This window comes from Cebus imitator, unplaced genomic scaffold (genome assembly GCF_001604975.1).
Source record: "Cebus imitator isolate Cc_AM_T3 unplaced genomic scaffold, Cebus_imitator-1.0 Scaffold155, whole genome shotgun sequence".
In the NCBI taxonomy this organism is placed as follows: domain Eukaryota; kingdom Metazoa; phylum Chordata; class Mammalia; order Primates; family Cebidae; genus Cebus; species Cebus imitator.
Genome location: NW_016107470.1, coordinates 1542692 through 1548727, shown reverse-complemented (window position 1 = coordinate 1548727; position 6036 = coordinate 1542692). Strand labels below are relative to the sequence as shown.

General features: G+C 49.8%; 1 protein-coding gene across 1 annotated transcript in view; it reads left to right on the top strand.

The window, feature by feature from the left end:
• The first annotated feature begins 2815 nt into the window (after nt 1–2815).
• TJP2 (tight junction protein 2) overlaps nt 2816–6036 on the top strand; it is a 138690-nt gene continuing 135469 nt past the window's right edge. Inside the window, exon 1 of the mRNA XM_017543429.2 lies at nt 2816–2997. The gene's annotated coding sequence lies outside the window, so the exon portion shown is untranslated. The remainder of the gene's footprint in view (nt 2998–6036) is intronic.

Here is a 6036-nt window from a genome sequence, read left to right as displayed (position 1 = left end):
TTATCCATTCTATTACTTCTGGCAAAGGTTTGTGTGTGGGGGGGAAGGGTGTGGCAGTCCTAAGCAAAGTTGTCTGAAGTGAGTAATGGCATCCTACCCAGGATTTTGTCTGTGTGGTAAAATATATACAGCATAAAATATACCATTTTAACCTTTTTATTTATTTTTTTGAGATGGAGTCTCATGCTGTTGCCCAGGCAATGGAGTGCAGAATGCAATGGCATTATGTCAGCTCACTGTAACCTCTTCCTTCCAGGGTCAAGTAATTCTCCTGCCTCAACCTCCCGAGTAGCTGGGATTATAGGCACGCACCACTATGCCTGGGCAATTTTTGAATTTTTAGTGGAGATGGGGTTTCACTACATTGGCCAGGCTGGTCTTGAACTCCTGACCTCAAATGATCTGCCTGCCTCGGCCTCCCCAAGTGCTGGGATTACAGGTGTGAGCCACTGAGCCTGGCTGTTTTAACCATTTTTAAGTGTATAGTGTAAGGCCTTTGCAAAACTATAACTGTAATCATGACAGTGAAATAAATCAGACCTAACTGACTATGTCTTGCTTCTAACCCTTGAGCCATCCTTGTTCATTCCTGGGTGTAGGCCTAACTAGCTTTGGGAAGGATTTCAGCCCGCGGTTTGACTCTGAAACAAAATTGATCACAGTCCTTTCCTAAAAGACCCCCATTTTGCCGGAGGTCCACTAACAAATTCACGACAAGATTAGAAATTACAATTTAGGGGTCATGCAGCCTTTGTCTCCAAGGGTCTGAACCTCTCCAAATTGCTCCAGTGGATAACATCACTATTGTAAAACCTAAGATCAGTGCTTGAGATATTTTGCAGACCCTGCACTTGACAAATCAGCTGACACCACCCAGACTAGTAACCTGGTCCAACCAGTTCTGCCATCCCAGGTAGGAACAGAAGACATAAGAAAACCTAACTTCCACCCCCTCTGATTCCATCTCCAACCTGACCAATTAGCACTCCCCACTTCAAGCCCCTACCCGCCAAATTATCTTTAAAAACTCTGTGCAGGTTGCCAGGGCTCACACCTGTATTCCCAGCACTTTGGGAGGCTGAGGCCCGTGGATCACCTGACGTCAGGAGTTCTAGAGCAAAGTTCTGACCAAAGTGGTGAAACCTGTCTTTACTAAAAATACAAAAATTAGCTGGGCGTGGTGGTGCGAGTCCGTAATCCCAGCTACTCGGGAGGTTGAGGCAGGAGAATCGCTTCAATTCAGGCGGAGGTTGCAGTGAGCCGAGATTGCGAGTGGCAAGAGCGGAAAAATCGTCTCAAACAAAACAAGCAACAAGCAAACAAAAACCTTTGATCCCTGAATGCTCGGGGAAACTGATTTGAGTAATAATAAATCTCCAGTATCCCGCACAGCTGGCTCTGCGTGAATTACTCTTTCTCCATTGCAATTCTCCTGTCTTGATAAATTGGCTCTGTCTAGGCAGCCGGCAAGGTGAACCCACTGGGCAGTTACACCATCATCATTATTATTATTTTCTTTTTGAGATGGAGTTTCACTGTCTCCCAGGCTAAAATGCAGCGGCGCGATCTCGGCTCACTGCAGCCTCCGCCTCCCGAGCTCAAGTGATTCTCCTGCCTCAGCCTCCCAAGTAGCTGGGATTACAGGTGCCCACCACCACACCCGACTAATTTTTGTAGTTATTGTAGAGACGAGGTTTCACATTGTTGGCCAGGGTGGTTTTGAACGCCTGACCTCAAATGATCCGCCTGCCTCGGCCTCCCAAAGTGCTGGGATTACAGGTGTGAGCCACTGGGCCTGGATGCTTACAGCATTATTAAGTATATTAACACTGTTGTGCAAACATCTCCACACTCTCTATCTCCAGAACTTTTTGTCATCTGACGTAGAAACTCTACTGATTGTACGGTAACTCCCCTTTCTCTTCCCAGGGTTTTTAACAAGACCACGCTAAACAGAAGGCGCACCTGCTTGCCAGGTGGAGGCCTGAGTACTGGGAAGGTTCCGCCCTCCGGACTGAACAGGGGCTCCCGAGGTGATTAAGCAGGCTCCCTGAGTAGCGCTCCACCCTCACCTGTTGTCCCGGTGGAGGAACCGGTATTTCCGGATTGGGGCCTCGGACCCAGCGATCCCAGCTAAGGGGAGGCTGCTGGGGGAGGGAAACGGAATCTGGTCGTAAAAGTTAACTTTCCACTAAAATCATTAACCTGTCTCACCCCCACCCCCATAAAAGTAGTGGCACCTCCCCCGTCCCCAGCCCCCCGCGCACACGCAGTGGTCCACAACCATGCTTCCTGGGGGCTTTGAAGGGAAGCGAAGCTGACCTCCTCCTTGCCCACACCCTGGAGAGGCTCAGGAAGCGGACGTGGTCAAGCAGAGAGAAAGAAGCCCAGCAAATTCCTCTTGCACCCGCTCTAGGAGGAAGCTCAGCTGCAGTTCTGTGTATAAGAGAAGAGGCGGCAAAGTGGGCGCGCGGCCTCCAGTGACAAAGGTCGCCAAGGCGGCCGCGGCCCCTGCCCCGCCGCTGGGTGGTGTGCGTGCAGGCCCACTCTCTCCGCCCTTCCCGACACCCCAAAGTAGCAGTGCGAGCAGCTGCGCCTCCCTCCCCGGGCTCGGGTGCCCAGAACCCTCCAGTCTCCAGGCAGCAGGTGAGGACCGCCGCCCACCTCCCTCCCCTCCCGGCCGCGGCTCTCCCGCTCGCCAACGCCCAACTCCCCCTGCCCCCGCACTGGATTTTTCCCCCCTTCTCTTAAACCTCTAAACAGGAAATAGCCCGACTCACAATAATACACAGGAGCAGCCGCGGAGGCCGCCGGCGCCCGCCCATTCCCGAGGAGCCTCCCAAACTCAGGCTCCGGTGAAGTGCTGCCAGCAAAGCGCGCGGGGAGCGCAGGGGACAACAGCCCAGCAGCTAGCGACGCGCCGCCCAGCACCCCGAAGAGCCGCCCTCGCCTTCGCCCAGCGCCCGACACTGCGGGCCGCGGCCGCCACCGCTGCAGGCAAGTACCCTCCTCCCTCGCCCTCCCTGGCCCGTGTGCTGCCTGCCACGCGCCCTGGGAGAGCCGCCGAGGCGCTACAGCCTGTGCCCGGGCGTCACCGGGATGCCGTCCCTCCAGTCCTGACTTTGGCCAGAGATGGATTTGCGGGACGCGAATTCGCGCTGGCGCCCTGGATTGTTTGTGCAGGTGGGGGAGAGAGGCAGCGCGAGTAAATAGTTGACTCCTAGGTCTCTCTGCAGAGTGCGCGGTGTACTTCATCTGGCATTTACTTTTTCCTCGCTGGCTTTTGCCACCCCATCGCCCGGGGGGCGGCAGCGTTACACAGGGTCTCTCTGGGGGAATCATCAACAGGTGAGGCTGGGCACGCCCCTGCGGCAGCCACAGGTGTCAGGGAGCCACCTTCTTCCTCCTCCCTGGCCTGGCACCCTTTCACTCAAGGGATGGAAACTGTTTCACTTTCTGCTGAGCTTCTCTTTTACCCGATTAAAAGGGCCTTTGAGTTTCTGTTGGCGCAGTCAGTCGTATCTGGAGGGGGCCGGAGCCCGTGCCTTGGAGTGACGCGGGCGGAGGGCGGCGTTGGTTATTGGAAGCTGGTGGGGCTGCCTGAGTGCCCGCTGAGCCTCTGCCGCGGGGCTTGAAAACTCCACACTCGAGAGAGCCTGACTGTACCGCCCTGGAGGTGTTCGCCTGCCCGCGCAGCCCGCACTACGGGGATCTCCTCCGCCTAACGCGGCAGAGCCTTAGAAAACATTTAAACAATTTTTTTTTTTTCCACTTTCTGACTCGTTTGTAAGGGAGGGGCCGAGCTTGTCAGCATATACTGGGCGTTGTCAGTTTTCCAGGGCTGCACTGCAAGGTTCTTCTGTAGGGTTCTCTCAGTCAAAACCGAGTTGGAGATCTTTTTGTTGGAAAAAGGCCACTGAATTCCAGGCATTCTTCGAGCTTGAGAAGGGTATTTTCAAGACTGTTTTGAAGTTTGCACGAGGGCTTTCTGCGCAACTGAGTGTCTCAGCTATCCTTATTGTCTGTGGCTGCTTCCCAGTTCCGGGCAGGTGGGTGGGTTGCGTAGGGAGGCCTCCGCAGGCTGACCTTCTATTCAGGTTTCTGAACGGGTTTCCACAAACGTGGTCAGTAGGTAAGTTAAGCATTAAGCCCTTAACCAATTCACTTGAGAGATACTACGTATCCTTTGCATTTCCTGGGACTACAGGTGTGCGCCACCATGCCCACCTAATTTTTGTATTTTTAGTAAAAACGGGGTTTCACCATGTTGGCCAGGATGGCCTTGATCTGTTGACCTCGTGATCCGCCAGCCTGGGCTTCCCAAAGTACTGGGATTACAGGCGTGAGCCACAGCGCCCGGCCCTGGCCTTGCCACTTTAAGTAAGGTTCGTGTTTATGCATTACCTGGAGCCCTTTTGAAATGCTGGATTTCAGGCGCAACACAGGTCTGCTGAATCAAGATCACCTGGGGATCCGTTTGCATATTAACGTCTGAGAAATACTGGCCTAGGTGTGGTGGAGTAAAGTCTTCTGTCCAGTGTCAAGGAGTGCTTTACATTTCCATCCAGTTATGTATTTGAATCTTTGTTTTGCCCACCAAGACAAACACTCTACCGCCGCATGGGTCACAGCACCTGCACCCCAGAGTGACAGATTACTTAGCAAGATTTGGAAATGTGATTTACATACTGGCCCATTTTTTTTTTTTTTTTTTGATTCTATGGTAACATACACATAAAATAAAATTTATCATTTTAATCATTTAAAAATGTACCCTTAATTCACAGGCATTAAGTACATTCAGGAGGTTGTGCCACCATCACCATTACCCATTTCCAAAACTTTTTCATCATCTCAAACAAAGACATTAGAATGATCCATTCCCTCCTTTCCCCAGGCCCTGGGCTTCTGGGTACTTTTAATTACTATTATAATATTTTTTTGGAGGGAACAGAAGATGTTGACTCAGAATTTATAGTGAATGTCTCAAAAAGGAAAGAGAATGTATAGTAAATATGTAGTAGAATCATGTTGACATAATATGAACAAAGATTTGGGAATTTCTGGGTAGACAAAGCACTATAACTCAAGGTTCTTACAGTCCATGTACTTTCTTTAATAGATACAACTATGAACCCACAAGGGTTTCCTTTATATTTTGACTGAAATGGAATGGAGTTACCCAGTGCTCAACCTGCACTAAGCAAGCATAGATGCCTGATGATCTCTAACTCTGAGCTACTCTTAACAGGCCCCATTTTTGGTGTCCTGTTGATAGTGGGTTTAGTTTGTTTTTTGTTTTTTGTTTTTTTAATTATTTTTGAGACAGAGTCTTGCTGTGTTTCCAGGCTGCAATGCAGTGTGCAATCTTGGTTCACTGCAGCCTCAACCTCTCAGGCTCAAGTGATCCTCCCACCTCAGCCTCCCGAGTAGCTAGGACTACAGGTGCACAGTACCACGCCTGGCTAATTTGGTTTATTTTTATAGAGGCTAGTTTAAATTATTGTTTCTTTCTGTCGATCAGGTTCTCGCTTGCTTTGCTGCCCAGGCTAGCCTCGAACTCCTGGCTTTAAGCCATCCTCCGGCCTTGGCTTCCCAAAGTGTTGGGATTACCGCTATTTTTTCCTGATGCTTGACTTTTCTTGTATTATGACTTTTGTCAGAATGAGATTATCAACTTGTAGTAAGCATTTACAGCTTCCTTTGATTGAAAAGTGCCTTTGAAATGGTGAATGAAGATAATTCAAATGGCAAGATTTGGCAGAACATTCTCTCTTCACAGGATTCCTGCATTCACAGAATTTCAGAATGTTATTACTTCCTTTTAATTCTAGTAAGGCAAGAGATAAAAGATTTACCCTCCTATACTATATTTCTTTCTGAAATAACAATACAGTTCAGAGTTTTATTTGGTAAATGGATGCTATTTTACAGTCTGCATAAGAAAACATTTCTTAGGAAATATCCAGTGAATGGTTTTATAAGTGATTCGTTGATGACTGGGGAATCACCTGGTAGCTTAGTAAAATTGGAAAC